This window comes from Lathyrus oleraceus, chromosome 6, assembly GCF_024323335.1.
Source record: "Lathyrus oleraceus cultivar Zhongwan6 chromosome 6, CAAS_Psat_ZW6_1.0, whole genome shotgun sequence".
Classification (NCBI taxonomy): Eukaryota; Viridiplantae; Streptophyta; class Magnoliopsida; order Fabales; family Fabaceae; genus Lathyrus; species Lathyrus oleraceus.
In genome coordinates, this window is record NC_066584.1 from 430,074,043 (window position 1) to 430,082,983 (window position 8,941).

The window sequence follows — 8,941 nt, forward strand, 5'->3', positions numbered from 1 at the left end:
CAACCGAGATAACTAGCTCTACGACTTAGAGGAACACCCTATCGATCCACCTTCACCTCCTGCCACCCCACCTAAATATGAGTGTCTCAATGACCCTATCCATAAGGAAGAATCTGACCCTGAAACACCTCCTAACTATTATAACATTGCTGAACTGGTTCCTCCATCTTCTGCTGATAATCATGCCATGCTCATCACTCGTCTGAATGCTTTCCAAGCTGACATCACCATTGTGAAAGAAGAGATAAAGCTCCTACGCTTTGATGTCCTAGGCCTGATGGATATAGCCGTTGAGCAGTTTCATTATCTGAACGAAGCTATCGCTGCATTGGGACAAAAACGTGGCTAATACTACTGACCACTGATTTCTCCTACTCGCACTAAGCAATGAGGACATTGCTTTGTTTTGTGTGGGGAGGGAGCACATTTATTTATTTCATTACTTTTGTTCTATTGCTTTTGTTTGCAATGTTATCGCCGCAATCTTTTTCCCATGTTACATTTAATTTCAATTTATTAATTCAATTGCTATTCATTTAATTACGCTTATTTCATCTATTTATTTATTTTTGCATTTATGCTGTTAAAATTAAAAATTGCTTAGCTATCATTTATGTTGTTATTAAATGTTGCTGCAACCCGTGTTAGAGGAAATTTTTGAAATTCAGCATGTGACGACCGCCACTATAGGGTGACGTCCGTCACGGATCTGGCACGATCGTCAAACGCATGAAAGTGACCATTACGAGCATATGACCGTTGCAAACAACCGTTACGCATCCATTGCGCGTGACGACCGTCACGAATTCCAGAGAGCTAGCCTATAAATGCAGGCGCTCTTTCTCCCTTCTTCCTCACCAATTATCATTCTTTTACATTATGCTATTCATCTATTAAATTCTTCATATTTTCTTCAAGCGTGTAACTCACAAATATTCCACCTCATCCACCAACACCAAAAGTTTCATACAACTCATCAATGGCCCGTCTAGAAAGAGCTACTCCCGACCTTTCAACCGTCATATTTCGTGATGGAGAAACCGGAGAATGCCAAAGAAGCAATTACCTCAAGTTCTACCAACGCTCCGTTTAAGCCACGAGGTATGTTGATCATGAATGCCTGAGGGAGTTAGGACTTTTGGAAGGCGTGGAGTGGATGCTAGCTAACTCCAGCTTGACGCAACTCTGTACCACACCGCAGCTAGCCTACGAAGCGCTTACCCTGGAATTTCTGAGTTCCTACTCATACATCACACCCCTTGGCGCTACCCAATATCTCACCGGTGTAGCCACATTTTGTTTCTTTCCTTTTTACTTTTGTATACTGTCTCATTGAGGACAATGCATTGTTTAAATATGGGAGGAAATCCTTATCACTCCTTTACTTGTCTCTATGCTAATATTTTCAGCCAATACAAAAAAAATTGTTTGTCCTTTTTAATCATTTATACATATTTTGTCATAACAAATTTTTTTCCTTAAGACTAAATGCTTACCCTACGAGTACGTAGGTTGTCTTGCGGAGGTTTTAGGAAAACTGAGAAAGATATAACAAGATTGATACCATCCCGACACCCTAGATCCTTTATTTCTACGAGATCAGTTTGAATAACCATTATACCGGCACCTTAAGCCTCCATTCTAGATTAACCCCCAGTAGTTTATACTAGCAGACAACACCGTCTCAAGCATAAACCACGTGGAGAGTCGATGAATATAAGTGTTTGATGCCTACAAATTAAGAAACTCCTTCATACTGTTGCTATCAAGAAATTGATAAAAGAACCATACAAAAGGTTGCAAAGTTATGCAAAAAGAAGGAATAGAAACCCCAGTTGGTTGGTCCAGAGGTACCTGGTACTGGACTCGGTAGGGCGAACTACGGTTCGATCCCCCACAACCTTAAAAAAAAAGGGGATACATAAAGAGGTACCACACTACTGTAACAGACCTCCGTGCTAAGAAAAGGATCAAAGTCACTAACCAGCTACTTCACTAAGTGCGTGTGGAGGCAAAGGTCTTAATATGATTGCGCTAGAATGAAACCGGGTGAAATAGAAACAGAGACACTAGGTCGAGCTATAATAACATGATTCGAACTGGCTTGTGTAAAGGAGAGATCTATGCTAAAGCTGAAAGCTCGTGTCGTCACAGTATCTTTGGTGTTTTACTCAATATCGGACATCCTACTAATCCACCTGACAACCACATACGAACGGGTAATGTATTCGCGTTTAACTTTATTTTTCAAAAAATTGTATTTGCTTGAGGACAAGCAAAGATTCAAGTTTATGGGAGTTTGATAACGAGAAAACACATCAGATAATTGCCTTAATTTACACTCAAAGATCACACCATTTCGACTAATATCCTGATTATTGCGCAAGTATCTATGTTGTTTTTGCAGGTATTTAAATCTCCATACACCAAAGAGCAAAATGAAGAATAGGAAGAAAAAGAAGAAGAAACAGGTGAAAAAACACAGAAAAACCAGAAAAGCAGATTATGCAGATTTTGCTGATGTGACGACCGTCACAGATTCATGACGCTCGTCATGACCCAGACTATGTCGACCGTCACAGGCCCATGACGAGTGTCACGCGACCACAAAGTGCACTTTGAAACAGTCAGCCACAGGCACCCAAACGTGCCTAAATCTCCTCTAACAAACTTATTCCCACGGATTCCTCACTCAAGACCAAGTCTCCCTTGATTTTCTCAACCACCAAGACCTAATGGACACTATATAAAGGACCCAAATGGGAAAAATTGGAGACGCCTATTTTTTTACACTTACGCTCTGCAATTTAGTTTTACAGCTTTCTAGCTTTTAGTATTTTCTTTTCAGCAACCTTGTTTCCGTTGCCTTATTTTATTCGCCCTTCTTTTTAGAATTCTGTTTTTCCCTTTTCCTACAGTTTTCCAGTTAGTCATAGTAGTAGTTTCCTACACTAGGGAACTACTACACTCTATTTAATTTTAGTAGTAATTTGTATTGAAGAAGCAAAGCCTACCGACTTGTGGAGGACTGCTCAAGTACTCCAAGAATCGCTATACTCTGTTACTTAGATCTCCAGGTTTTTATTGAATTATTATTATTATCACCCAATTGTTATTATAAGCATGTTTGTCGCAATGTTGATTTGTTTATGCCTTGTGTTTGCCTTATTTAACATGTCTGGCTAAATTACCGGTATCGGTATGTAGCAACTTTGATGGGATTTAATAATAACCGGTGAAAACCCTTTTTCTCGAATAACCTTTTACGCTGAAGTTTTTAATTTAAATTTAATTAACTTTATCGCAAAAGCGTGAAAAGCTATTTAATACGGTTTTGCCTCGAGAGTGGGAAATTAACTAAGGTAAGAACCAACAACCGCGAGAGCGTGAGGCTCGAGTTGGATAGTAAAAGTTAAGCATTGAGTTTAAAAACAGCGAGAGCACTTTAAAAGCAATTAAAACTTATTTATTTTCAAAAGGTAATTTTGACTTCAAATGGGACAGCGAGAGCGTACATTCTGACTCAAAGTTATAGGCCGAATCAACAACCACGAGAGTGTGAGATAAAGTCTTTTAAATAAACATTTTCTACTGAGGGATATTTGGCATTTAAACTATTCACCGGTGACTTATCGAATCCCTGAAAATTAATGCGCTGCATACTGATTCCTTCCATAAATTCCTTCTTAAAACTACATTTCCCTTAGACTTACTATTTTGCCCCCAAACTTCTACTAATCATTCCCTTAGCTAAACATAGTGACGTTAGTAACACTAGTTTGACAATAGGTCCCTGTGGGATGGATATCTTTTAAAACTAAAGCGATTGGATTGTGCACTTGCAGTCAAGTACTCGACAGACTATATTTTATATATAGCCAGATCAAGCATCAAGTTTTTGCAGGTATTGACTAAGGTAAAAACAAAAACTAATCTTCTCTCCCTTCTTTCCCTGATTGTATGCCAAGTACTCGCTCACAAGGCGATAACTTAGCACCACCAATCCCTGAATTAGAGCGTTTCTTATACGTGAGACGCCGAATACACGAATATCAACAAAAGTACGGTATTCCCGATATCTCCTTTCCTCCTAAATCAGAAGAAAAACCAAATATGGCTGAAGAAGGACCCCAAAATCGTCCTCTTAAATTCTATGTTACCCCGTCTCAACAAGAACCTCACAACAACATTGTTGCCCCCGCTATAAATCGAAACGATTTCGAGCTGAAACCCTCACTCTTATCAGCCGTCCAACAACATCAATTTTCTGGAAATCCAACAGAAGATCCTAATGAACACCTGGCCAAGTTTGTGCAGTACGCCGATACTGTAAAAGCAGATGGTGTATCTCAAGATGCGATAAGACTGCGCCTCTTTCCTTTCTCACTAAGAGACAAAGCTTGGGCTTGGTTGCAATCCTTGCCCTCCAACTCCGTTACAACATGAGAAGAACTGAAGAACGTTTTCTTATCCCGATACTTTCCGCCAAGCAAAACTGCTATGCTGAGAGCTCAAATCAATGGATTTCGACAAAAAGATGTGGAATCTCTTTACGAAGCGTGGGAGAGATATAAGGACATGATGAGGATATGTCCACATCACGGTCTAGAAGACTGGGTGATCATTCACACATTTTATAATGGGCTTCTGTATAACACAAGACTTACAATAGACGTTGCCGCGGGCGGTGCACTTATGGATAAGCCATACACCGAAGCCTATCAACTCATTAAAAACATGGCCCAAAACCATTGCCAATGGGGAAGTGAACGAACTCCAGTGGAAAAGTTCCAGACTAAGGGTGGAATGTACGAAATCAGTAGCCTTGACCATGTTCATGCAAAGGTAGATGCCCTTGTCCAAAAATTAGACAACTTAACCATACCAACCACAGCCACCGTGGTTGCTGTAACTCCAAAATGTGAGTTATGTGGAAACCCTGGACACACTACACAAGAATGTCAAATATTAGCAGGAGTCCCAACCGATAAAGTGAACTACGCACAAGGAAATCCCTATTCAAATACCTACAACCCAGGTTGGAAAAACCATCATATTTTCTCGTATAAGAATAACAATGCTTTGTATGCACCTGGCCAAGCACCAGCTGTTCCGCCTGGATATCAAAAGCCAGCTAATAATTGTTGATTCTTAGTATTGTAAGTAATTTTGGTAAAACAAAGAGTGTTCACAAGATGTTATGTGTGATGTCTTAACATAAGATATCCTATGTACCTGCTGGAGCTTAAGGAACATGATCATGCAGGATTGTTTCAGAATGTCATACACAAGGTCATGGCATCTGATATGTATGTACCTGTTAGAGCTTAAAAGACATGTTCATGCAGGATTGTTTCAAGATGTCATACACAAGGTCATGGCATCTGATAGGTTGTACCTGCTGGAAGTTATAAAAGGAATTATGGAATTCTGCAGGATTTTTCCAGGATGTCAGACCCAATGTCATGACATCCTGTACATATAACATTCAGTGTGAATGTCTGGTGTTTTGTGATTGCATAATTAATGGCAATCTATGTATGATTGAAGATCTGATTTGCAGGCGCATTCAATCATGGATTACAACCTGATTTACTTATTTTCCAAGGAGATCTAACCAGCTGTTATAAAAAGATTTGATTGGAAAATAAATTTAGGGTTTTCAAGATGTCCAAGCCCAGCTGAAAGCTTCTATAAAAAGGGACTTAGGAAACTTGCTTGGACACAAAACCAATACTGAGCGAAATACAGAGAGAGAGCTAGGGTTTGTGTCTGTTTAGTCGGAAGACTTGTAAGCCATTTAAGTCATCCATTGATGATTGAATTGGTCTGATTTATGGTTGTAATTCGTCACTCTAAATCTGTTAAGCAAGAGTGTGTGTCTACTTGATCAAAGTTGTGAAGCAAGATCAAGTGTGTGTCTTCTTAATCAAAGCTGTTAAGCAAGATCAAGAGTGTGTCTTTTTGATTGAAACTGTGAAGTAAAATCAAGAGTGTGTTATTGAAAAGTGTTTTCTTTTCTCAAGCGATTGTTGTTTAAAGATCACAGGTGTGATTGTAGGGAAGTGAGTGGGTTCTCATATCTAAGAGTGCTTAGGTAGAAATTGCACGGGTAGAGATTAGGTGAGAAAGACTGTAACTTGTTGAAGTGTACGGAGAGTCTTTGAACTGATTCTATTTTATTGAATTTCCTTCCTGGCTTGGTAGCCCCCAGATGTAGGTGAGTTGGATCGAACTAGGTTAACAATTGCTTGTGTATCTTCTGCATTACCTTTCTATATCTTTCTTCTATTAGTGTAATTCATATATTAGTGTTGTGACATTACATTAGACATCTCATATCTGATACCAGAATTTCAATTGGTATCAGAGCAGGCATCTTGCTCTGGTTCTGGGTGAGATCTAGGGACAATACTTTCTGGTTCAATGGAGAGAGATGGAGGATCTGTTCATAGGCCACCAATTTTGGATGGTTCTAACTATGACTATTGGAAGCCTCGAATGGTAGCCTTTCTAAAATCTCTTGATAACAAGGCGTGGAAAGCTGTGTTAACAGGCTGGGTGCATCCTGTCATTACTAAAGAAGGAGAAGCCACTACTGAGAAGAAGCCTTAAGAACAATGGTCCAAGGAGGAAGATGATCTAGCTCTTGAAAACTCTAAAGCATTGAATGCATTTTTCAATGGGGTAGACAAGAATATTTTTAGGTTGGTAAACAACTGTGAAGTGGCCAAAGATGCTTGGGACATTCTCAAGACCACTCATGAGGGCACCTATAGGGTAAAGATGTCTAGACTTCAGCTGCTCACCTCCAAGTTTGAAAACTTAAGGATGAAAGAAGATGAAAACATTCATGAATTTCACATGAGTATCCTTGAAATTGTTAATGCCTCAGGAGCCCTGGGAGAGAAGATGACAGATGAAAAACTGGTAAGGATAGTACTTAGGTCACTCCCTAAGAGATTTGCAATGAAGGTAACTGCCATAGAAGAGTCTCAAGTCATTTTCAACATGAGGGTTGATGAGCTAATTGGTCCCCTCCAAACTTTTGAGATGGGATTAAATGATGGTGTTGAAAAGAAAACAAAGAGCATGGCCTTTATGTCAAACACAGAAGAAGAAAAGAGTCAGGAGGTTGACGAAGATTTGGTCAATGAAGTGGCCATGCTGGGAAAACAGTTCAATAAACTGTTGAAAAAGATGGATGTAAGATCTAAGGCAAATGTCAGGAACATCTCATCTGACATCAGTAAATCCAACAATGCTGGTAGAAGAGAAAGATCAGATGAGAAGCTCAAAGAAGGAAAAGAGGTACAATGCTATGAATGTGATGGGTATGGACACATCAAGATTGAATGTGGAACCTACCTCAAGAAGCAGAAGATGAGTCTTGTTGCCACTTGGTCTGATGAAAGTGAAACAGAGGAGGCTACAAATCTTGTGACTGCCTTGACAGGAAAATGGGGATCTGATGAAGACTCAAGTGATGATGAAGTAGCTTTTGAAGAATTGGCCTCTACCTACAAAAAGCTCTGTCACAAAAGTGTAGAGTTGTGCAAACAGGTTGAAAGTCAAAAGAAGGAAATGACTCAACTTGAGAATGAGAAGGTAGAATACTTGGAAACTATCTCCAAATTACACACAGAAACAGTGGTTCTGAATGCCAAGCTAGTTGAAAATCAACAAGCTGAAAATCAGAAGATAGCACAGCTGAAAAGTGAAAAGGCAGACCATGTGAAAACCATCTCTAAGCTGAAAACTAAAGCCATGTTCCTAAACTCTAAACTAGAAGAGATGACCAAGTATGTAAGGATGTTAAGTAATGGATCTGACTCTTTAGACAAGATTCTCCAAACTGGACAAATGACTGGAGACAAATCTGGAATTGGGTATAATGACTCAAAGCCTGAGAGCAGTAACACTGGAGCCAAACCTAAATGCATCCATAATAAAACTAAACTTGTGATGTCACATCATATGGCACAACACCAGAAGAGAAAACAGCAGAAGGGGAAACAACAAAGATGGAGATGCCATTACTGTGGGAAATTTGGTCATCTGAAGCCCTTCTGCTATAAACTGTACGGTTATCTTAGGCCTGCTCAACATCAGAATCACTATCAACCCAGATCCAAACAGCACAGACCTATCATCAAGAAGAAATGGGTTCCTAAGACTAATGTTACAAGTCTAATAGCTCACATTCCCCTCAGAGTCTCAGCCAAAGAAGAGTGGTACTTTGATAGTGGATGTTCCAGACACATGACTGGAAACCAATACCTGCTAACTGATCTGCAACATCATACCATAAGCCATGTAACCTTTGGAGATGGAGCAGAAGGTGAAATCAAGGGAACAAGTAAGCTTGACTGTCCTGGAGTTCCTGAACTTGACAAGGTTCTACTTGTTAAGGGCTTGACTGCAAATCTAATAAGCATCAGTCAACTATGTGATCAAGGTCTGAATGTTAACTTCACTAAAACTGAATGCCTAATTTCTAACAAAGATAGTGAAGTGATTATGAAAGGAATCAGAACCAAAGACAACTGCTACATGTGGAGCTCTCAAAAAGATTATTCCTTAAAGTGTTCCTATGTCAAAGAAAAAGGGATGAAGATGAGTATAAATGCTATAAGAACCCTCAAGAGTGATGAAAGACAAGTCTGTGGGAAATGTCAGACAAAGATGTCACACCAGAAGCTCAAACTTAACCTCACCTTTATAGGAGAAAAGGTTATGATGGCTCAAATAACTGAGAGGTTAGATCAAATAGGTGGACATGTGACCAGTCATGGGCAGTCTGGAACTGGAGAGAGCATTGTTGGAACTAGGTCACAAGGTACTGTGTGCAAAAATGCCAAGAATAATGTGGAGAAGATTGGGATGACATCTGCTCCTGCACATGGGAAAGGTAAAAATGGCGTTCATGTAGAAGATGAAA

General features: G+C 39.6%; 1 non-coding gene across 1 annotated transcript; it reads right to left on the reverse strand.

Moving 5' to 3' along the window:
• Positions 1-4,500: 4,500 nt before the first annotated feature.
• LOC127099402 (small nucleolar RNA R71) lies at positions 4,501-4,607 on the reverse strand. The gene has a single exon (XR_007793906.1). It is a non-coding gene; the product is annotated as a small nucleolar RNA R71 (small nucleolar RNA).
• Between the last annotated feature and the right edge of the window lie 4,334 nt (positions 4,608-8,941).